Source organism: Anopheles arabiensis, chromosome 3 (genome assembly GCF_016920715.1).
Source record: "Anopheles arabiensis isolate DONGOLA chromosome 3, AaraD3, whole genome shotgun sequence".
Classification (NCBI taxonomy): Eukaryota; Metazoa; Arthropoda; class Insecta; order Diptera; family Culicidae; genus Anopheles; species Anopheles arabiensis.
The window spans coordinates 61,880,336-61,906,196 of record NC_053518.1 but is presented as its reverse complement, the minus strand read 5'-3'; the positions used below and the strand labels follow the sequence as shown (position 1 = coordinate 61,906,196).

General features: G+C 40.9%; 3 long non-coding RNA genes across 3 annotated transcripts; 1 reads left to right on the top strand and 2 right to left on the bottom strand.

Moving 5' to 3' along the window:
- Positions 1–5,324: 5,324 nt before the first annotated feature.
- LOC120903303 lies at positions 5,325–6,544 on the bottom strand. Its single transcript, XR_005739576.1, has 4 exons — positions 6,338–6,544; positions 6,196–6,267; positions 5,979–6,134; positions 5,325–5,914 (listed from the first exon to the last, which is right to left on the bottom strand). It is a non-coding gene; the product is annotated as an uncharacterized LOC120903303 (long non-coding RNA).
- Positions 6,545–9,661: 3,117 nt separating this feature from the next.
- Positions 9,662–12,067, top strand: LOC120903302. The gene is made up of 3 exons (XR_005739575.1): positions 9,662–10,151; positions 10,216–10,526; positions 10,598–12,067. It is a non-coding gene; the product is annotated as an uncharacterized LOC120903302 (long non-coding RNA).
- A 60-nt stretch (positions 12,068–12,127) lies between these two features.
- LOC120902433 lies at positions 12,128–14,173 on the bottom strand. Its single transcript, XR_005739414.1, has 2 exons — positions 13,069–14,173; positions 12,128–13,006 (listed from the first exon to the last, which is right to left on the bottom strand). It is a non-coding gene; the product is annotated as an uncharacterized LOC120902433 (long non-coding RNA).
- Between the last annotated feature and the right edge of the window lie 11,688 nt (positions 14,174–25,861).

Sequence of the window (25,861 nt, the reverse complement as noted above, 5' to 3'; positions counted from 1 at the left end):
GTAACATTACCACTCTCCATGTTCGCAAAGGATTTTGCTTGAAACCTGGACACCGAGATGGGTGGTTTTTAACCAAATCTGAAAATGTTTGCCAGTACATTAATGTAGTTGCACAGGAAAATGTAACAAGCCTAAAAATAATCGCCAGAAAATTAAGCAACTCTACTCATTGCTTTGATTTTCCCTTTACATCTAAGCTGATTAATCTGCACCGTGGAAATCTCCGTAGCTTTGAGGAAACAGAAGTACAAATTGATTTACAAGATGTAAAATGTAAATTGGTAGCTGTTTCTCTCCCAAAAGACAACGAATTCGACTTTGTTCCGTTAGTTCATACGTCATGTAGAAATTAAAAATTCGAATTTGTTTATACCTCACACATACACCTTGACATCCTCACACATACACCTTTTCTTTATGTACATCTTGTTTATGCGATCACACCTAGGTTTAAGTATCTCAGGCAATACTGTCAAATAGAGATGTCATTCGTGATTGAGCGCTAGAACTGAAAACACGCAACTCTTCAGCCTTCAGTTAATTCTTCCGAAATCAAATAGAGATTACAGTTAGTTGAATAAAACAGAAATGTACATTTTAAATTTAATCTTTATTGAAATTCTTGTGGTTTTCATATCACATGACGGTATTTCCGAACACATTTAATAAATTCATTCATTTCTAACTTACATAACGACACTGAGCAACTTATACGATTTCTAGCGTCGATGATGAGAAGTTCTAACTAATCCAACTAAGTTTAGCCTTTGACCACCATGCTTGAATTTGTTTTGGAAAAAACCTTTGATTGCTTTATCAGATGGTGTAACACCTCCGTATGTTCCTATGTCTTTAATTTGCCTAATTATATTTTTGTATTCGAAAAAGCATATTTTTTCAATGGGACGACTTATGCCCGTCCACGTGATTTGAGACACTAGCTCCTTTGTAAATATTATGTCCATGCATCCTTTCTTCTGAACAATCTGATGGTAGACGAGTTTCTAAATAGTCATTGAAATTCTTTCTAAACTCAGGTTCTGACAATCTTTTTTCAAGCGTGTCCAGATCATTTTTGTTTGCTAGTGGTTCCCACTCAAAACTCGACACAGCCACAAACCCTGGACGAGGAATTAATTTGTCAGAGACAATGTTGAATTCCGAGCGCATCAATTTGATTTGTCCTTCCAAAGCTGCTGTCCTTCCATCAAGGCTAAATAAGGCAGACTTAAAACTAAATAAACCCTAACAAATAAACAAAATAATTCATGAAAAACTAAGCCTAACTAAACTAGTCTAGACCTAGCAAAAAAATAGAAGAAAAAAAAACATAGGTAGAGCGTAGAGACTATCAAAACTTAATGAAACTTAGAAGAATAATTAAAGAGAATTAGAAGAAAAAATACGGTTACGGAAAGAGTTGAGAGAGGAGTCGAAATCAAAGAGATAGTAAAAGTGGTTAAACAACCTGAAACAGGATAGAATAGGATCATTGAAAGTATAAAGAGTATGACGTGTTTCAATTGACAGAGGATCACGAGGACGAAGGGAACGAGAGGGAACATACAACGAGTTGGACGAGAGTAAATCAGGAGCATCAGTATCAGAAAGTACTAAGCCACCAATAAAACATGCCTGAGACACTTGGCGGCGGAAGCTTAAAGAGTGAAGATTGAATAACTGCAATCGCGTTTCATAGCGAGGTAGTGAGGCAGCACCGAACAAACGACGAAAAGCAACCCTGGTAAAAAGGCGCTGAATGCTTTCAATTCTCGAACAGCCATCAATAGTAGGAGGATTCCAGATGATGCTAGCATATTCAAGAAGAGGCCTTACCAGAGCACAATAAAGGTTTCTTAAGAAGCTTTGATCTCTAAAAATAGAGGTGAAACGTAAAATAAACCCAAGAGTTCGATTAGCTTTTAGTAGAACCTCATCAAGCTGCAGTTTAAAGTTACGACGACTGTCGAGTATAATACCAAGGTCACGGATGGACATAACACGAGAGAGAGACGAGTTAGAGAAAGTATAGTTAAATGAAATAGGAGAAAGAGAGTGAGAGAAAGAAATAACAGAACATTTATCAGGGCACAAGCGAAGTAAGTTGGATGAACACCAATGAACAAATGCATTAAGGTAATGCTGAAGACTCATACAATCAGAAGAAGAGGACACAGGTAAAAAGATTTTGATATCATCCGCATAAAGGAGATGACCATCAGGAGGTAAAACATTACAGACATCATTGATGAACAAAGAAAACAGAAGTGAACTTAGCACACAACCCTGAGGGACACCTGACGTACAAAAAAACTCCTCAGATAAGTACGACCCGGTTTTAACCCTGTAAGATCGATTACTTAAGTATGAGGACAGCCAGCTAATAATGCCATCACCAAAACCAAGTTTAGATAGTTTAGCTAATAGTAAAGAGTGGGGCAAACTATCAAATGCAGCATGAAAGTCAGTGTATATTGCATCAAGTTGGGTACCTGCCTCAAAAGATCTGAAAATATTGGTAACAAAAGACATGAGATTAGTTGAAGTAGACCTACCAGGCATAAACCCATGCTGTTTAGGGCTAATAGCGGAACTACAACTATGAAGTATGGTTGGAAAGATACATAGCTCAAAAGTTTCGGCTGTGGCACATGTTTGAGTTATCCCACGATAATTAGAGACAATGCTACGGCATCCCTTTTTGTGTACCGGAAAAAGCCAACAGGATTTCCAAAGAGCAGGAAAGACCCCGAGAGAAAGTGAAAGGATGAAAATTTTAGCAAGGTGTGGAGCAAGCACGTCCTTACAGTTTATCAAAACTGAGGCAGGAATGCCATCTGGACCAGGAGTGAAAGAACGTTTCAACTCAAATAACACCTGTACAACTGTATCAGAGCTAACTGAAATATCAGAGAGATTAATTAAGTTCTCTGGCGTGTAGAGTAGCCCACCCTACAACATAAGGTTAGGGTCACTAACCGGTGGCTCAAACATTTGGGAAAAATGGGCAGAGAAGAGTTCACAAATCTCAACAGGAGTAGAGGCAGTTAGAGAATCAAGTACCATTTCGTTAGGTAACGTATTGCACCCTCTTCGTACCCTAACAAATCGCCAGAAGGATGCTGGATCAGAACGGAAACGCGATTGCAGTCTACTCGAATAGGCCTCAAAACGAGCCCTGTTGTACAATCGATGCGCAGAGGCAGCGTACTTAAATAAACGAATGTTGTAGGCAGATCGGTTCAGACGATATCTGCTAAGACATTTCATACGATCCTTTTTGAGGTTGCGAAGAATACGATTGGACCAGGGAGGATAAGGAGGGGATCGAAAAATAGGTGTACATGAAAGGAGTGCAGAGGATAACAAAGCATTAAACGATAGGACAGCCTCGTCGACCGATGTACATTGATAAAAAAAGACCAGTCGGCACGAGATAGAATAGAATTAAGTTTACGATAGTCTGTAAGACGAAAATTATAACGAACACTCAATGAATTAGGAGCAGAAGGCAATTCATTCCTAACCCTACTAGCCCTAAATAAAGAAGACGGTAACGCAATTTCCAGAGTAGGATGATGGACATCCTGGGGCAGGAGCAGTGACGAAGCAGGGTACACAGAAGAACAAACTGCAACAGCAGAGTTAGATAATACCAGCACCAGGTGCAGATAATGATTTGAATGGTTATGCACCCCGTTCAGCTGATAGAGTTCATGCAAATTTAACACATCCAAAAACCAGGAACTGGATGAATTCAAAGAGATATGTGGCACATAATGTCTCATAGGTAAAGATGAATCTGACCTTACTGCGGCTGCAGGCGACCACCCTAACGCCGGTTGATTGAAGTCGCCAAGAAGGATAAGATGATCATTCGGTTTTATATGCATGTATGCATCGCTGATGAAAGCAGAAAGGGATTCGAAATAGTTGCGGTCGCTGCTCAATTACGGTGGCACATAAACAATCCCCACATAAAGACGAAACTTAGGAAAAGAAACACGAATACATAAAGCTTCAAGCGTAGGTTGATTCATGTTAAGTGCCACATACGGATAACGACTGGAACATGCAAGCAGCACACCACCCCCACGCGATCATTCATTGTTTAACCTGCTTCGATCGCAGCGGTATATGTTGTAGGCATCACTATCAAGGACCATGTTGGATGGAATCAATTCATTTAACCAGGTTTCAGTAAGGGCAAGCATTTCAAACCCTGATTCATTCGCAGAAAGGCGCAATTCATTATATTTGGTGCGAAGGCCTCGAACATTTTGGTAATAGATCACGAAGGGGTCTATTAATTGTGAGCTATCCGTTTGGCAAACGGGCTGATCTGTGGTGAGCGGTTCGTGTTGCTGAGATTGTTCTGTGATTGAGGTGATGACTGCCGTCCGGTTGGATAGTCTCTAGGATCTCTGTCATCTGGGATAGTGATTGATTCCCGCGCTGTGGGGATGGCGATCGATGATCCAAAAAATGATCCGGATGAGCGGTGCTTTTTGGCGCAGCTGAAGAGCAATTTGCACTGCTTGAACGATGCGAAGTAAGCGCAGAAGGGTCAAATCGGGCCCTTTCATGTATACGTTGCTTTGGTAGGCCACGATCAACAAACTCACGAACAGTAAGTGAAACTGGCCAAATAGTAGATTGAAGCGCCAGATCCTTAAGTGATTTAGGAATACTCACTTTAAACGATATAAAGGACATCAAATCAAGGTTCGCACCCTTTTTCGTGAGACGATGAACATCTATGTTGTCGGTTGGCAGCACAGCTTTAAGCCACACACGCATATCATCAGCGGAGACATGCGATTTGATGTTCATGAAGTATAACCATACTTTCTCTGCTATGCCAGTGCTCGTGGTATCATGGTTCAAAACAGGATCAGAAGATGATTTTGTATTTGTTCGGCAGTGCCCAGCACTAATATCACTAGTCACCTTAGTACGATGAGTGTAGTGGTTGCAGCTATCAGAAGCTTCCAGTGTTGGTATCGTTCGCTGCTTGTTGGATATCTGCAGTGAGCTCCATTGAGTTGGTAAATGTACGGCGAGTGGATGCTGTTTTAGTCGTTCTGGTATTAGTGGCGTTGAGTGACGATGCATTAGTGGACGTGTGCGTTCGCGATGCGTGAGAAACAGACGGCTTAGCTAATATGGGTGTTAGCTTATCAGCGAGAGCGAGGATCTCAGGAAGCAAATCGCTCTTGATAGCCGATCTAAGAGAAGAGAGAGATGAGTCAATCGTGGTGAGAATATCTGCTTTCACCAACTCGAGTAGGGCTGCTATCTCAATTGTGAGAAGTGAGTTTGTGCCATTGCGAAACTCGTTACAATTTTTGCACAACCACAACAATTGATTATTCCGCCCAAGCTCACGAGTAGAATCACGGGACAAACCCGTGCAATGGGTATGATGCTTGGAACCACACACACCGGCGCAGGACACCGAATTTGCACTATCGGTGGGTGCATTTCAGGTTGAGCACTGCATAACGATGACACAGCACAAACTGATGAGTGACAGGAGCAGGAACGAAGCCAAACAATATCTCGACAAAACTGACGAAATAACAGGAGACTAGGTGCAAGAACTCAAGTGCAACTTGATAACAATCGAAGGCACGCACTAGCCAGTACAAGCAACTCAGCAGCACCAATGTTGCAAATGTTGAAAATCAGGCAGTAACACGGCAAAACAGCATCAAAAATCAGGAGCACAAGGAAGGCACAACCACTCGGTTTGGCAGTCGATCTCTCTCTCTCTCTCTTTTTGATATCTCTGCTTGCTGTCTTTGCTCCTGTTGTATTAAGTCCAGTTTGTTGATAATTTCGTTCCATAAATAAAGTCCTTCAGGTTGTCTATTGGTTTGTGTTGAACAGGATTTTTGCATCGGAAGTGGGTCTGGAAACATAAAACATGAAAATTAGCATGCAGTATTGCCATCAAAAAGGAACACTCTGTTTACTTGTTTGCAAGTTTTGTCGTGAGGTGCTCGGTGTTTGGATGAAATTTTCTTTATGTTCTTCGTATGTTTGTGTTTTATCTGAGCACGAGGATAAATTTTCCAAAATATCCGGATGTAAATGATGATAGGAGTTTATTTCAACTGGCGGAGTAGAGGCTAGAAATAAACCATTCATTTGTAAATGAAGCGAATACCTCGTCTACGTATTTACCCTTACGTGCTTGATTGATCGGTGAACAATACAGCTTTCCCATTTTTCATTTGAACGATGAACCTCGGACGTTTTGCGCTGAAAGTATGGAAATATGTTCGCGTGAGAACGACTAAATGCAAAACACTTTTTTCTACAATGAACTCACTTTTCCATCCTGCGTCCCTGATGGTGCCTTCGATATAGCGGTATAGTTGCGTGTCTATCAGCGGAGGAGCGTTGGACCAATCACTACTGCGGTGGGGATATGTACTGCACATTCGAAGGAACGAGTTCAAATCCATTCATCAAAGAATCAAAAGGTAAATCTATATCTCTTACACTAACTAATAACCTAACATTAGAACGATATACAGTGGAGCGCCGTTTATCCGGGTACAGTATCGGACATTAAGATAGGACCCTTTTTTTTCAACGCACCGTGCACTTGTTTTGCCACGTTACTTGTGTTTGTGTGTATGTGTATGTGTGTATGTGTGTGTTTGTATGTGTGCGTGTGTGTGTGTGAGAGAGTGTGTGTATGTGTGTATGTGTGTGTGTGTGCATGTGTGTGTGTAGTAGTAGAAAGAGAGTGTGCTTTTTAATGTGTATTTGCAAGTGCGCGGGTTTGTGTCTGAAAAACATAGCTTGCCATGATGTCATATTGCGTTGAAATTATTCTTATTATGTGTGTTATCATGTGAAACATTGTGCGTTTACACTTGGATAAAAACTAAAGTTTGCATCGACAGCAGCGCTTGTTCCTCGGATGAAAACGCAGGTGTGCTGTTTCATGAATGTGAATGCGACACCGGTGCGAAATGGACACGCGCACAATAGCAATGAATTCGGCATTCCCTCACAGGTGTTTCTCCAGTGCACGCCATTGAAAGGCCTTCGTGCATCTCTGCGTTGCACGTTGTGTGCGCATGGTAAACTTTGTGCGTGCATTGAGCTGGCGCGCAGTTGTTCTTTTCAATGGGCGTTTTGTTTCATGAGCGCGGCAGTATTCTGTTCTCGATTTTGAAGGGAAGACGCTTACTCGCGTACTCGTTGATAGTTTTTATCCATGCGATGTTTTCGCTGCTCGACAACGATGTAATTCATTGCGTATAGAAGTAGAACGCAGGCAGAGCACGGTATAAGCCGTGTCCAAGTTTTTAACCAGCGCGTTCTTGACGGTCCAAGCAAGCAATGTTAGTAACAATGGGTCGAGGTAAACATTGTACCGATTATCAGCGCCATATCATTAAGCGAATGGCGGTTACTGGCATTAAGCGCAAAAGGATCGAGTTCGTAATGGAACGATCGCGCACTTTTGTGGCAAACGCGCTTCGGACAACCGAAACGTGTTTAGACAACCGAAACGCGCTTGGACAACCGAAACGCGCAAGTCAACCGGACGTCCTCAGAAGACCACGGCGAAAGAAGATCGTAAAATTGTTAATATATCGAAAACACACTGATCGCGAGGGCGGTGTCCCAATTTTACATACACACACACACACACACACACACACACACACACACACACACACACACACACACACACACACACACACACACACACACACACACACACACACACACACACACACACACACACACACACACACACACACACACACACACACACACACACACACACACACACACACACACACACACACACACACACACACACACACACACACACACACACACACACACACACACACACACCCAACGAGCATAAAAAAACCAATGCCCTATCTTTCTGTCCGATACTGTACCTTTTTTCCGGCATTCCGTTTATCCGTGCTGTTGAGAAATGACAGTTCAATACAAAAGTGACATTGGGTTATGAGGAGGATATTTGAAAAAGCGGTTATAAGAGCACATTGTCATAACAAAAACTCTATAATTCATTGCAAATTTCAAAAATTCTCTTGTGAAAACATGAAGTTAATGAAAAATGGGTTTTTTTTATCAAAAAATAAGAAAAATTTCCAAAAAATAACCAGGAATTGGTGATAAAATATATGATTTTACCCATTATCCGTGTTATTCGCTTATCCGGGCGAAGTCAAGTCCCGAGAAGCCCGGATAAACGGCGCTCCACTGTACAACACACACCACAGCTTGTCAGCGAAACGCACAACGCAATACGTGTGATTGACAGTGCGCAGCTCAACAAGACGACAGAATTACAGCAACAAAGCTTTGTTTTTTTTTTTTGCTGGCAACACTGCATGTTTTGATATTGACATCAAAATACATCGCATAGGAAAAACATCGCTGGTGTTGTCAATTTCGGTCTAAACTGGTGTTATAGACGTCTTTCGGCGGACTTTCGGTGACCCGAAAGACCGCCGAAAGACGTCTTTTCAGCTGTCATTTGCAGCCTGGGTAGTCCGGACCAAGGATAATGTATTTAGAAGGTTGATTTTTATCGTTTTTGCTGGGCGACATTGTGGGGGACATCTGTCACTCTCTGCATACAAATTTCATTACCCCGCACCAGCCCTCCCCGATTTTTATACCGGAGCCCCCGGAAGAGAAATGTCAAGTCGAGAAATGTCATTTTGAACTCTGAACAACTTCACCTTGTCATTTATAACACCTTGGTCCGGACCAAGGATAATGTCCTAGGCTGCAAATGACGGTCCGAAAGACTAAAACGCCTAGTTTATACTGCATGGTTAGCGGTTTGACTAGCTATTTATGCATTTTCGTAGCAAAATAAGAAGAAAAAATCAAAATAAATGTTTTCTTTTGAGTTTCCATTCAATAATAAACGCTTTACGACTACATTCAGTTATATTTTCTTCAATTTTCAAAATGTGTATCGAACAAAACCCTAAGGCGAGCTTCGATAGTGTTTCTTCTTCTGGATGTTTTTCTTGATTATGGTGGTATTTTTCGCAGCAGTCGTGTTGTTTTCAATTGTCATGTCAAAAACGTACCAATTGCCAAAACAACAACAACAATCCTAAAAGCAGCGGTGATTATTAAACAGATTTTATGCCAGATATTTTATTTTGTGATCATTTGCTAAGTGTTAATAATGGATAAAAGGTTTTCCAAGCGGATAAAGAATAATTCGTACCTGTACCGCCACCGTGATCGTTTGGAACAAGAAGAATTGAATGGAGTTCTACTGAAATTTCCAATGGTATGGGCAGTGGCGGATTTAACGGTGCGCGGACTGAGCGGCCGCGGGGGGCCCCGTCAATGTAGGGGCCCCGTGTAAGGAAGTCCAGCATATAGAACAATGTGTACAGTGGTCTCAGCAAGAGCTTCTGTGCTAGTTAGGGGCCCCATGGATGAAGGGACTCATAAACTATAGGGGCCCAGTACAGGGATTCTGAGCACACCCCCCCTCCCCCTCCGCCAGCAAACCATTGAAGTGTGTTTGATTCAAAACCTAATGCAACAATAAGCACCCCCCCCCCCGCTCGACACCAACCGGGGGGCCTCCACTCCTTTTAACGCTTAGGGCCCTCAACACCCTAAATCCACCACTGGGTATGGGATTGATTGTGTAATTGTATATTAGCACATTCATTTGATATATATTTATTGCTAATTACAGTAGTTCAACGCGAGTCGAATAGCTTAGAAGATTATGAGAAATTTGCACCTGATGATGAAATCATTAGAGGAACTGTCGAGTCTGATGAAGCTGCATATGAATCAGAAACTGATGGTGATGTTGTTGATTATTTGATTGAAAATTCGGATGATGACATTGAACCAGGAACATCCGATGAACCATACTCTGCAGAAGGTGCTATACGCGACTGGGCCATATCAACAAACCAAACTTATGGCTCAGTTGCTAAAGTAATGGAGATCGTTCGGAATGTGAGCTCTTGTAAGCTGCCTTAGGATGCACGAACTTTGCTGAAGGTAAAATGAAATATTTCGACCGATATACAGATAGTTGAAGGAGGACAGTATTGGCATCGTAAATTGCAAGAATGTCTTACCAAGCAGCTAAGGTATGTATTCAGAACAGTGACCGTGTTCTGTGATGATGATGAATTCAATGATAACTTTTTACAGTGGCATATCTCTGGATCCTGACGTCAAACTTGAGCTGAATGTGTCTATAGATGGTTTACCCTTATTCAAAAGTAATAACCTACAGTTCTGGCCTATATTAATTAACGTCCATGACAAACCAGAAATTCCAGTTATGGTTGTTTCAATTTATTGTGGAACTACAAAACCCGCTAGTATTGAGCATTTTCTTAAACCGTTTGTCGAAGACTTAAATCTTTTAATGAAAAATGGAGTAGAAGTCGACGGTAGGAGGGTGAACTTTAAAATACGTGCTATAATTGCCGATTCACCAGCTCGTGCCTTCATCAAAGGTAAACAAAAAACAAAATACTGTTTAAAACATTTATCATTTAATATTAATTAAAAAAATTATAATTTACAGGAGTTGCCAACTTTAATTCGTTCGCAGGCTGTTTAAAATGCACCACCGAAGGGATCAAACTGCAAGGAAGGGTTACATTTCTCGATTGCAACGCATCAGAACGAACGGATGAAGCCTTTCGGAAACAAATGTACGGCGATCATCACAAAATTGATTCGCCATTACTGTTATTAGATAACTTTGATATCATCCTTCAAATAATTGTTAGTGATCAGTTGCATTTAATTGACTAACGCGTAACAAAATGATTTTTGATAGGCTTGATTGAAGGTAAATTTGGCTTTAAAAAAGACTTTCTCCTTCTACACTTGCACAATTATCTGGAATGTTGATGAACATACAATTGTCAGCAAAGTTTCATCGAAAATTCCGCTCATTTCAAGATTTGCGTCATTGGAAAGGATCAGAATTTTCATCGTTTTTATTTTATGCAAGTGTTGTATGTTTCAAGAGCGTGATGAGTTCTGAGCAGCATAAACACTTTATGCTATATTTTTGAGCTATAACATTGTTTTCATCAGATGTCTACAAAGAACATTGGCCACTTGCTAATAATTTGCTTCAATTATTTGTAAAAAAGTATGCAGATATTTACGGACCTCAATTCGTTTCAAGTAATGTTCACAATCTGCTACACGTTTACAAAGAAGTGAAACATTTTGGTCCACTATATACGTTATCATCCTATAAGTTCGAAAATCTACTACAGCAAATGAAACTTCTATTGCGCAATGGGTACAAGTGTTTAGAGCAAGTAATCAACAGTGTTGCGAAAGTCACTTAAGAAAAGGAAAAAAATGTGGATATTTCTGCTGGGGAAAAATCACAAAATTAGTTTTTATTCCTTCCTTTGACTTTTGTGGTTATAAGAGGCCGAAGGCGCATCCTTCGGCTCTATTTATATTCTCTCTCTCTCCCCACCGCCATCGTAAACCGCGGTTACAAATGGAGGGCAGCTTAGCCCTATGCCCTATCCTGGTAAGCCGTCAGAAAAACCCTACAACAGTCACGAGCGTAAAAGATTTGTCAGGCTTTCTGTTTGTAAACAAACGCTGTTCACAACAAACAGATTGTTAGAACAGGACGAATATTATGTCCATAAAAAGAAAGATAGCTTCAATTATCCTTTCATTCATCAAAGGGGTAATATTATCACTCTTCATATCCGAGAAGCATTCTGCTTAAAATATGGACAAAGAAATGGATGGTTTTTAACCAATTCCGGATATGTTTGCCAATATATAAACGCAGTCTCACACATCAAAAACAACCAAACAAACTTTAAGATAACGGCAAAAAGATTAATCAATACATCAAACAGTTTTGATTATCCTTTTGATTCAAGAATTATGCATATGCATCGGGGTAATCTCAGTAATTTGGAGAAAAACGATATTTCTATTGATTTGGATGATGTAAAATGTAAATTAATTGCCGTTCCTCTTTTATCAGACAAGGAATTTGATTTTGTTCCCTTAGTTCATACAATTGTAATGTAAAATATAATTAATAAAAAAATAGCAAGAACTTATTAAGTACATTTCTTTATTAAATCATTTCATTAACAAAATATCACATTTCAAAGGTTATTCTTTAAGTAAGTGGAAGCATAAGTTTTAGAAGAATCAGAAAAAATATATGAAAAAGTCCTAACACATAGATGAAAAAAGTAATTCGATAAGAATCTTATGCAAGGTATTGAATTGAATTCAATGGAAGGTATGGGTGAGTATGAACCGACGATCATAAAAACGTAATCATTGCCTATCGATGCCTATTTCCTACGGCGGTGATGAGAAGTCTTCACTAACCCTACCAGATCAAGTCTCTGATGTCCATGCTTAAACTTGTTTTGAAATAAATCTTTCAATTTCTGATTTGTTGGAGTCACACCACCGAATGTACCTAACTCTTTAAATTGATTAATTACGTTGACGTGCTTTTTGAAACAAATTTTTGCATTCGGCCGTCCAATGCCAGTCCAACTTAGTTTAGTTACAAACTCTCTGTTGAAAAAAATATCCATTGCGTCATGTAAGCGTTCATCTGAACTTTCTGTAGAAAGCTGATTGTCCAAATATTTAGAAAAGTTTTTCTTAAATTCGGGTTCAGCCAATCTGCACTCAATATTATCTAAATCCTCTTAATTTTTAACTGGTTCCCATTCAAAGTCTGTTTGCTGAACAAATCCAGATCGTGGAATCAGCTTATCAGTCACGATGTTGAATTCTGATCGTATTAACTTAATTTGTCGATCCATAGCAGCAAATTTGTTGTTCATCATTTCTGCTTGTCGTTTTTGCTCCTCCTGTATATTTTCCAGTTTAACTAAAATATCCGATAGGATTTGTTCACCACTGTTTAAAAAGTTGGTTTGAGTAGCAGTTGATTGAAATGTTGGTAGAAAATCTGATGGAATGAAAAATAAACATAAATAATGTTATGTAACATTGTATCTTGTAATCACTTACGTTTTGTTGACTTCTGGCAGGAAGGCATTGGAGTATTTTGTTCGATATTAGTAATGCAATCCAAATGCTCAATAGAATTACATGATAATTCATGTAGCAACTGAGGGTGAAGGTTTAACGTTGAGCTTTCTTCGCCTGTGGTACTCGTTTGTAAAACTATTGAACAGAAGATGTTTGACGTTTGACGTTTAACGTAAAAGTCGCATTCGCGTTTCGCTCCGTATATTTTCTTGAAAATCGCGCTGTTTATCACACTATTTTCCGGTTTCTGTATAATCACAGTATTTTAGAACACCGTTCCATTACCGTTCAATAGTGCGTTTATCTCTGCTGACAATAAAATTCGCGTAAATTTCGTTTTTCGGATCGCATTTGAGTTCGCGCGTCCTAACCGCCATCGCTCTTATTGCTGCAACGAAAACCTGCACCGCTCCCGTAGAATGGCCCGTATTTGCAACGCCTGCACTATGGAAATTGTGGAGGCATCTATCAGCTGCTGCCTGTGCGACTCTCCATTTCACCAGCGCTGCACGTCGGTTCCTGCTGATCTGTTCCTGCGCATTGCGGAATATAAACAATTACACTGGTGCTGTATTGGCTGCAACAACGTATTTATGAATCCGCGCACCAAGTTCGTAAAAGACGCAGCCATGCAATCTGGCTTCCAGGCGGCAATAACAACAGTCGCCGAAAGCATCAAGACCGTTATGGAGCCATTGACTAATGAAATTAAAACTGGGTTTGCACGGATGAGCCAGCTCGATCTAAAAACTCCACGAAGTAGCCACCCGCCTGCTAAAATTCGTCGCATAAATCAGTCAAAACGTTTGTTCTCGGAAGTCGCTACTGACAACCGTACGTTGTTTACATTTGGCGCCAGACCCATCAACACCCAAATCAATAACAACCAGAACCAACATAATAAGCCGATCGATGATATGTATCGCAAAAATCGAGCACCCATGATCACAGGCACAAACAAAGATACAACTACATTTCCGATCAAAATAGTCCCCGCTCAGTCTACGGTGCAAAAGTGCGCATTGTATATTTCCCGGCTCGCTCCAGATACATCCAGTGACCAAATAGTGCAAATGGTCAAACATGCTTTGTCCATTGAGGATGTCACTGCATATTGCATTATACGACAAGGCACAAACACAGCAACACTCTCATTTCTATCCTTTAAGGTGTTAGTGCCTCTTACTCAACGTGAAAGGGCTCTTTCTCCCGATACTTGGCCGCTTGGTCTATCGGTGCGTGAATTTGTCGACTACCGAGCTCAACAACCAGGTGCAAATTTTCGTCTACCGCCAATGAGACTTTCAACACCTACAACCCTATCTACAGCGCAGGATATTCGATCACCACAGCTGTTGGATCACACAATACTTTCAGCACACACTCCACGCACTTCACCCACACCGCAAACCCACTAATTATCAACACCGATAAACAATTCACACACATCACGCACACTCGCACGCACGCTAATCAGCTGAACACCGCATATGAGCCAAATAACGCCGAAACAACTTTTGTTGATAATTTACGCACTCACCTGATGATTGTTCCTCCAACAACAAACAACTTTACCACCACTGAAGCAGTCTGTAGTAACGGCATCTCGTGCAGGCCACTTAACGAACGTGAACCCAACACTACGCAACATCAGCAGCACTATTGCTACAGTACAGATCCTACACTCACACAAACGCACGACGGTCATGTCATTCCTGCAGGGGTTGCCTCCTTAAATAATACTGACGATTTGTTATTTTTATATCAAAATGTAAGAGGACTAAAAACTAAATGTCATGAGGTATTCGATTATGTTTCTACTACTCATTACGACGTCATTATCCTGACTGAAACATGGTTGGACTCCTCTATTAACTCGGCACAGTTGTTTCCGGACCATTATAACGTCTTCAGAAAGGACCGTAATGACAGAAATAGTAGGAAAACCAAAGGTGGTGGGGTTCTCATAGCTGTCGCCTCACATTTGCGAGTACTCTTAAGGCCGGGCTACATTGATCGTACTCTCTGCTGTAATTTCAATTTTCACTAGCGCATCTGGCGGCGGCTGGAGGAAGCTTTTTTGGTCGTGCCGGATCTCAAATTTAAGTTGTTTTTTCATCGTTTTTTGCCATGAAAATGGATGCAATGCGTACAGGACATGTGCATCTACCTTTTACAAAACTTTTCTTGTCCAAATTAGGTTAAAATCATAGAAAAATTACATATTTTCTGAAGCGGCTTCAAATTGTTTGGAAAAATGCTTCGGTCAGCCGCCGCCAGGTGCGCTAGTGAAAATCAAAATTACACCAGAGAGTACGATCAATGTAGCCCGGTCTTTATGTTCTACAACAGACACTGTTGAGCAACTTTGGTTAAAGATCTACAGCATTAAGAAAACGTATGTTATCGGCGCAATGTATGTTCCTCCTGACATGGCAAATAACACGTCGGTTATTCATACAATCTGTTCAACTATTGACGACGTAGCATGTAAAGCTAATGAAATGTGTTTGTTATTCGGGGACTTCAATTTGTCAAACCTGAATTGGATACCCGATGAAACAAATCCAATTATGCTCCAAGTTGACTACGAAAGCTCGAGGATCACGGACAACTGTCGCCTTCTTCTTGATTGTATGAATAGCAACGGACTGTACCAGATTAACAAAATTCATAATGCGTCGATTAACTACCTCGATTTGATCTTTGTATGCGACGATATCCTGCAACAATGCTCTCCACCGACAATAACACCCTTCCCTATAGTTGCTATTGATTGCTATCATCCGCCTATCGAGCTGTGCCTGCCGAACGGCTTAGCCAAAGCAGAACATCATACAACATCACATCAAGAATTAGGCATGCTCGACTACAGTCGCACTAACTTTTCGATTCTAAATGATCTTCTGCAATCTTCTGACTGGTCATTCCTTGATGGAAACCCGGACGTAAACCATGCACTCGATATGTTCAATCGGAAATTTACGGAACATTTATCTGCCTGTTGCCCTATAAAACGTCCACGACAGGGTCCACCGTGGTGTAATGCTCAATTACGCCGCTTAAAAGGAAACAAATCTTCCTGCTTTCGGTTTTACCAAAACAGTGGAACACAACAATCGAGATTGCGGTTCATCGCTGCACACAATGTATGTAGAAGCTATAATAGACAACTTCACTCTCGTTTTTTGATTCGTATACAGTTCAGCTTAAGAAGAAAACCGAAAAAAAATTGGAGGTATGTCGACACAAAACGGAAAAACAGCTCCCTGCCAGCTGTAGTTTCCTTTAATGGAACAACTTCGTGTACCAAAGAGGAAACCTGCAATTTATTTGCTGATCGTTTCATGAGTTCGTTTGCCACTGAAGCTCCTGGCTTCTCATTGGATGCTGCTCTCAACAACGTGCCCTCCGACGCTGTCGATGTTAATGTGCGTGACATAAACATCTCCAGAGATTCTGTGCTAAAGGCGCTCAAGCAGGTCAAACCATCCTACATCCCTGGACCTGATGGTATTCCAACCGCAGTTCTGGCCAAATGCGTTTTAACAGCGAAGTTTAGCGGACCTCTCTTGGCTCGTATCGTTCACACTCTTTCGCTCAATCAGCGTATGTTTCCGCAGCATGGAAATCGTCTCTACATTGTTTCCTGTGCATAAAAAAGGGGGATGTATTTCTTTTGTTGAAATCTTAGTGGGTGATTATCTTACCTCACCAATCGTCGATATTGTTGAATTTATAGTTGTTGATCACATAGTAACCTTGGACCCTTGCTGTTTTCTCTATTTTTCAATGACGTTACTACTGTAGTAAGGGAATCTGAATGTTTATTGTATGCGGACGATCTTAGACTTTTTTTTTCCTGTGAGGGGTTTTGGTGATTGTCTTGTCCTGCAAGCATCGATCGACTCTTTTTCCGACTGGTGTCTGAACAACGACCTACAAATTTCTGTTGATAAATGTTTGTCCATGTCGTTTCACCGTTCTAATTGTCCAATAGTGTTTAACTACTGCATCTCCGGTACACAATTACATCGACACAGTGCAGTAAAAGACTTAGGAGTTACTCTTGACCGTAAACTTGACTTTCATGTGCATCATAACGAAATTATTGATAGAGCGAACAGAATGCTAGGATTTATACGCAGGCAGTCGAGAAAATTCTCCGACCCACATTGTCTTGTCGCACTCTACAAATCACTAGTCAGATCCATCTTAGAATACTCCTCAGTAGTTTGGTGCCCATCGTCGTCGTTATGGTCGAACAAGATTGAGTCAGTGCAGAAAAAATTCACCCGTTTGGTCTTACGGTTCACTTTCAGCGCACCTAGTTATCATGCCCGGTGTTTAATTTTTGGACTCGAATCTCTCGCTACTCGTCGCGAAAAGGCGCAAATATTGTTCATGAAAAAAATCATCCTAGGAGAGATAGATTCACCGGACCTTTTAGCTAGAGTTAATTTCCACGTACCTGCTCGTATTTTAAGAAACTTTAGGCTACTAAGAGTTGACCAAACTAGACGTGCATATAGCGATAATGAACCTTTGACTGCGATGGCTATCAGATTTAATGCACATTATGACTCTTTTGACTGGAATTCCCTAAGTTAAACTGTTTTTCTTGCTGTGATACTCTGTGTTATTTATTTTGTGCTGATGTTACATTGTACCGTGATGTTTTATGTTATTATAAGTTTAGTTTATAAGATCAGTGATAAGGCCAATGATGGCCAATCACTTAACATTTACAAATAAACAAATAAACACCTGTAAATTGGTAAACTAGAAGATGTTGCATAATATTTTCAGAATTCTGTAGACAAAGTTCACACTTACATTCTGGCTGCAATAAAGTTGATGATATGTTCTTAGGTATGTTTTCTTTCTTGTATATTATTTGACTCATGGTGCTTGTAGACGAAGTTTCGCAGCTGGCTGTATATTCTGCATGTCATGAAAAACATTATTTAATTTCATATACATCGAGAAAAAGAAATTGCTCTTACCTCTTTGAGTTGACGCAATCACGAATTTTCCATTTTTTTTGTCAGCATCAATTTTGGTCGCTTCACGCCTGCAGCGCATTGTTGTTCCATTTTGCCTCTTTATATTGCGCTATTGTTGTTGTGACATACGCAGAGCAGCGTATCATCTAACACTAACGCCGGAGAAATGAACAACTTCACGAAAAATGGAAGGTTCGAAACCAATCTACAAGCAGTCTGATAATCCCATAATATCTCGAAGCAACCAGCAATCTAGAAAGATCCAATGCAAATGTCGTACACAGTGTGTAGCGTCCTGCGATGACGTCAAAGAAAAAGGCGCAAAGAAACAGATCGAAAAACAGTGTTGCCGATGAGTACAGGCCTTCAAGAACATAAACAGCGGTCTTTTTTTTAATTGTTTGGCAACACTGTTTACTTTCAATATCATCGTTTTACATAGAACCAAAAAAAAACATCGCACGTAGGTTCCATACCGGTCTAAAATGGTGTTATATAGACGTCTTTCCGCGGACTTTCGGTGACCCGAAAGACCGCCGAAAGACGTCTTTTCAGCTGTCATTTGCAGCCTGGGGTATTTAGAAGGTTGATTTTTATCGCTTTTGCTGGGCGACATTTTGGGGGACATCTGTCATTCTCTGCATACAAATTTCATTACCCCGCACCAGCCCTCCCCGATTTTTATACCGGAGCCCCCGGAAGAGATATGTCAAGTCGAGAAATGTCATTTTGCTCTGAACAACTTCACCTTGTCATTTATAACACCTTGGTCCGGACGTTACATTACCAAAAATCTTTTACCCATCAAAACCACAACACCACCATGGAGAAACCACCCATCACACCAAGACCAGAGTTTTGTATCACGACTTCGAATTGGAAACACCTAGCTAACCTACACTTTTTTACTGAAAAAATCCAGCCCACTATTATGCAGTTGTAGTGATATAAAAACTTCTAACTACCAAAAAATAGTAGGACTTGAAATTTGTGTAGTTACTTGGAGTTTTATTCTTCGATGTTTACTTGGGCAGCGTTTCCCCTTGGATCGGACTTTTCATAATGACTCTAAACTTCAATTTATCCTTATTTTATATTCGCTCGTTCGCGCTAAAATTCCTTAATCCTTTTACTGATTGGTTAGTCCTAATTATGGCCTATTTTACTATTTCCTATTTCCTATCTTACGCTATTCTATTCTATCCTACGTGTAACCTTAATTGAAGTTGTATGTTTGTAAGTGTATAATTAAGCTATAATAGCTAGCTATAATTATTATATGCGCGTTTTGCCTATCTTGCAGGCGCTACACAATTTTTGTGGCGTCGATATCACATTTGTGGTGTTACGTATTTAATGGATAACATTTACTACAGTTTTGCACACCAAGCAAGTAACATTGAACAAGTGTTACACATACAGTAAAAATGGGGTTTTTGACGTACATTCGGAAAGAGCGATATTTTTATTTGAACAGATTGATAGCGTTCAGAAACAACTTAGCTTCTGTAACCATAGATACATATGTCGCAATGATATTCATATATCCACTCACATACAATTATACGTAAGCGTACCAGTATGTCGAATACTTGACGCAAACATCGATAAGATTCGGGATTTAAATACTGGAACGTACTTCACTATAACCACAGTTGCGCAAAACGAACGATGAAGCAAGTGATCTGTTTAGTCATTTTGGGGCTCTTCTGCAGCAATGCAGTGTTAGCAAACAGAAACGAAAAGGTAACAGCCGAAGCAGCAGTGCTGGTCAATGGTAAAAACGTGATTAAAACAGAAGCAGCAGAACAATCTGGACGACTTGTCAACGGCGTTGCAGCAGATATTGCAAAATATCCGTTTGCAATAACTTTACGCCTCTATGATTATTTCTATTGTGGTGCTACTGTTATCTCATTTTCTCATGCACTCACTGCTGCTGAAACCGTTTATTCTTTTCGTAGCCTTACCAAAAATGTAAGTTTAATAGCATCTATTTTCTTCTCACTCTGTCTAAACAACGGTTTAACGTATACATAATTCAGCTGACTCTCTACGGTGGCACTTCATCAACATTTGCTGGAGGTGTATCTTTCCAAGTGATCAGGATCGCTATTCACCCCGGCTTTAATCCGATTGTACGCGAGTCTGATTTCAATATTGCCGTTCTGACTGTGCCAACGAATGCTTTCGTAGGAAAGCGAAATATTGCGCCGATACCACTTGGATCAGCTGAAGTAGAAATTGGTACTAAATGCACGGTGCTCGGATCAGGCATAACAAATATTGATCCTATCCGGACTGCCAGCACATTACGTTCTGCTGATATGATTATCTCATCACAGGCTACCTGTGCTAGAGTTTGGGCTCCATTATCAGTAAAAATAACTTCAAAGCAAGTGTGATCTCCACGAATTCTTTCTATCGTTCGACATACGACCAGCAATCAACTGAAATTGTTTATTGGTTTCTTTTTTCCAGCATGCTCTGTGCTAAAGGTGCTAACGGAACGGACTTGTGTCGTGGTGATATTGGTAGTGCGCTGGTGTGCCGTGGTAGGCTGACTGGGATTTCATTTATAATCAACATGCAATGTGATAAGGCGCGGGACACAGGTTACATGAAAATAACGGCTCCTGGTATTCGTAGCTTCATTCGCAGTCAAAGTGGCGTATGATGCAGATGGTAGGTTTTGAAATCGACGATATGGTTTTTGTTTCGTGCACATTTAAGTGATAAATATAAACTAAGTATGAAACCTATAAGTGTGTTGGCTTCTGCAATACCACTTACCACTTTGGCTGCTTGAATGTGTGTCAGGTGGTCATGTCCGAGCTGAAACGTCCGGACTCACAAACTCTTTGGATCTGCACTAGCTGCAATGAATCACGCGCCAGTAAGGGATTTTCACTTAATGGAATGCTAGCTGCTCTTTAAAACCTGAAGCTGGAGCTTCTTGAGAATTTGATTGCCGTCTCACGGATGCCTTGGACGCAGTGAAGAAATATGTTCTAGCCGCGTTCCACGCAACTTATGCTAACACGCACACTACGTTACTTACTGCTCCCCCTGGCTTACCGCTTCTAATGAATAATTCTGTGGCCACTCCTAAGCGGAGGCTTGTTGATTTTACGCCGCCGGATACCAATCCTAATGTCCCACTGCTAACTCTAATAGGTTTTGATTATACCTTACCCGCATAGCTCCGTCGGTCACAGACGTCGAGATGAAGGAAATGATGACAAAACAACTGAGCACTGATGACGTCATCATAAATAAGCTGTTGCCCCGCGACCGCGATCCTAGCACTTTCACTTTTATCTCATTTAAAGTAGGGATGTCGCTTGAGTTTCGAGAAAGGGCACTCTCGTCACATACCTGGCACAAAGGAATAATATTCAGAGAATTCATCGATCACCGTTCATCCGCTGCTCAAAATTTTTGGCGCCCACCCAACACGACACGACAACTGCCACTAGATGCCCACAATCCATCGCAATACACTTCACATCAGAATCCAATCTACGCAGAACCACCGATCGAGACACCCCGCTGTGGAAAGCGACGGAAGAAATCATGGAGTTCTGAGAATTTTATCATGCCTTCCTTTTCAACGTACTGAACCCTAATTCGCATTAACACGTTCATCTCGGCGCTGATTTTCATCAACTTTCCTTTCCGCCAGCCACGGAGCCCCAATGACCATCGTTCCGGGGGCCCTTGTCGTTTATACTCTGTCCACTTGTAGACATACGGCATACTACAGACTAGAGATCTCCGGTGACCGCCTAGTCCGCCTACCGTTAGATCTACCGCTGGTTCATGACGGTGTTTTTTTTTTACTGTGTAGGTGCATCCTTCCCCCTGCCATGAACATGAACCTACCGATCCGAACCCATTCCAAGGCATTGCCTTTGGTACATTTCCTGCGCAGGAAACTGCTCGAATTTGCGAAGCGGGTAATTAAGATAATACATATATAATTTATTAAATCTAAATGCTTTTGCGTGACCGTCCCGCTCGACCGCTTATTTTCAAGAGGGGACGATCGTCCTTTCGATCGTGCTGAGTGGCCTCTCAGCTCGCTGAGTGAACAGTCAGTGAGAGTTGAACTATTTGCGCAGATAGCCAACACTTTACGCATTTCCCCCTAAAACGCCTCCATAACAGTTATCCAAAGTAAGATTGATAGCTACTGCATAATTTTAAGATAGTTTATTTAAGTTGCTAATGGCACTTCGAAGGCCATTCAAATAGCAAATTGTGTGGACGTACTATCGACTTGGTTTCACGTGGTTCTGCGTGGATTCACTGTATACCCTTTGCATATAATTCGCATCTTGGTAACAAAACTCCGGTCGTCTATCAATTCGTTGACAATTCGTCCAGACGGTGCTACACCTTTTGTCTTGCCATGGATGTTAATATCATCAATCAGTTCATTATCGTTGGCCTGCACTGCATTATCGTAGAGCAATCCCAACAACACGAGAAAGAACACTTGTTTCATCGTTCCTTTTGTACAACTGTTGCGTTACTAGAATCTGGCCTCGTACTTATACCGAACACATTAAAGCATTCAGATTTTCCGCACATGTCTGACGGTTGTTGACGTAATAAAAGTTTGGCAAACATATGGCTGTAGCGTATCGAGTATCATGTAGATGTTGATAGAATGTTCTTTTTGGAAGCGGTATTTGTAGCCAGCCACTTTGAGGATTCCATGCGGGAGTATGCCTACGTTAATTTACTTACTCTGTTTAAACAATACAGACTGTTCAGTCTATTTTTTTCGTCAATACACTTAGACCAGTCCATTGGCCACATATTGTCAATAAATACGTATTGCGATGTTAAACGATGTATCAGACGAAAAACAACCTAGCCCTCTCAGTTAATCCTAGCACGGGGCGGGAGGCCCCGTGGATATAAAGTCTAGCATATATGGCGTGTACAGTTGTCTCATCGCGGGCCTCCGTGAACGATAGAGGCTCCATGGACGAAGGGGCTTAAAAACTACAGGGGGCCATATTTGCGGGATCCCGACCAACACCCCCACTCCCTCCAGAAAAAAATATTAAAGTGTATTTAATTCAAAGCCGAGTGACGAAATTAACCCCCTCCCCCCGCACAACACCGGGGCTTTCGTTTCCATGCGTTTAACATGGCCTGTCCACTGTAGCCTGGCGAGCTTGATACGACAATGAGTGTGCTTCCACACATACAATGATGGTTTCGTCAGATTTGATAAAAATAAAATAACTACGTTAAAATTGTAAACCATGTGATTCAGTATATTCAAGTGGACCTATTGGTTTAAATTAATGAACAAAAAATTCATTGGGTGACGCGTTTTTCACGAGGCGTGGAACTAGTGATGTGTGAGTCAATCCGAACATGCCCGGGCTGTATCCTTCCATAAGCGACCCCGAGTTTTTGGGGATAGTCCGGAAGGTACAAGTAGGCACAACACCTTCACCTATCGACAACGCAAGACAACGCAAACGATTCCGACCGGAACTTGCCGCTCCAACGGATATGAGTTGCTTATAATTTTTTGTACCTAGTATCCTACTGGTCTTCTCAATCTCGTTGCATTTGTGTCGGAACCGATTCTAACATGCCATAAGGCCATAACAAAAGGTTGGATAAAAGAGAAGGATTAGCAGAAAAGGATTTCTTTTGTTGGTTTCTTATTTCTTAGCTTGAACTATAAAAACTAGATACCTGTTATAAACCTAAATTTATGTGTTTTGATTGTTTATAAAAAAACAGGTAAATTTATATTTTCTAAAAAAAATCTAAAAAATATTCCAGCTTAAAACATCTCAAATAACTCAAACAGCGATAAAACATCCTTTTTGCGAGCTGTTAAACATGGTTTTTAACATTATTTAGTTTTCCACTGTCATATCAACTGGGGTGGAGCAGTAGATATGGCTATCCGACTGAAATGGTTTTTTTATATGATGTTTTCAACTGCATATCCCACTGCTCGACTTTTTAACCACGTTGCTATGGCGGCAAACACCATTCCACTCCACTGCCAATCCGATCGGTTAGCGAAAATTCTGATTGAGAAAACGCAATTGGATAACAATTGGAATTTTGCTAAACGATCGACTAAATTATCCACTCCGTTATCGACTTTCGTTCCCGATCAGGCCCCTTGTTTGTAACGCATTCTTGATTAAGCTACGATATTCGTGTATTTTGATAAGTTGGTTATAATGATTTCCTTCAAACTGCCCGGCTTCACTAGACCGGGTAAAAACCTGAACGCAGTAAAAATCGCACAATAGAGTGAGTTTGCTGAGAGAGCGGTGCAGTTGTCGGTAAGTTATGAGTGCAGGCTTACAAAACATACATGCCGATCTAACTCGACTCTGGTCAGTTTTTGGTTATAATTTCTACTCATGAATTTATGATGCGGGTATCCGTTTACCATTAGTTGGCACAACAACCGTACGAATTCTTGGGCACCCATCAGCGTATGGGAGATCTAACGGCGTATGGGAGAGCTCAAACCATAGCAGATCTAAGCACGAGACAGTCATGTTGTAAAGTTATTCACATTGCATTATATCACTATAATAAAAAAAACAGTAAATAGGCACACGTACTCAGCACATATGGTTTTTGGCGCTCATATCTTTTGCTTTCCACCAGAAACGAAAAATAAAATAAAATACAGGTTATTGTTGTATAAACATTTAGAACACTTTGAGCTTCAGTGCAATCGACGTAGATGGAATCTATTTCGAACTTGTCGATGTCAGAATCGTTCGAATCTTACAGGGGTCTCAGAAAAGATGAGTGACTCTCCCTTTTGATATTCAACATCACCCTGGAAGGTGTTATTTGAAGCGCGGGGCTAGACAACGACATCATCGGCAGGACAACGGCGAAGGTGTGTGAGGCGTACACCCGACTCAAACGTGAAGCAGCAAGTATTGGATTGAGAATCAATGGAACGAAGACGAAGCACCTGCTTACCGGAGGCTTAACCCGTGATAGTGCCCAAATGGGAAGCAATGTATTAGTTGAAGACGACATTCTCGAGGTGGTGGAGGAGTTATACGATGCATCCTCCAAGAAGGTGTTCGATGGGGGAATTAGGTAAGACAAGACCCGTTAGGCATCGGATGTCTACATGGTTGGGAGGCTTCAACCAGGAAGCGATCCTGGAGAATCATTGTTGACTAGGCTATGTCATGACGAAATGCTCTTTTGTGAGCAGGCGAATGAGAGCTATAGAGAGAGAGGGAGAGAGAGAGAGAGAGAGAGAGAGAGAGTGAAAGAGAGAGAGAGAAAGAGAGAGAGAGACTTCATGTAAGTATTTGGAAAGTGAGGAAAGTAGTTGAATGCAAGCTCAAGTTATAAAAACACCTTCGGGATGGATTCTGTTGTGAAGGCCTATAACTGGGCCATATTTATCTAATGGTTGTGAAAACAAAACATTACTTTCGTAGGGACACATAATTTTAAATGAGCGTTACTAAAATCAGCGGCTTGATTGACTTAAAAAAAAAGAAGTGCTTGAGATACATAACAGCATTTGCGATTAGTATCATACATAGATTGAGTTTAAGGAAAATCGACTATGGAGGAACACTTGTTGAGTTTTCAAGGAAATGAAAATTGAACGAAGTGCAGAATTGAGACAAAGGACACACGTGACTCTCTGGTATCAAACTTATCTTCTTCTTCTTCTATTTGGCGTAAACGTAATACGCGGACATGCCTGCCTATACAGGCTTTCAAGA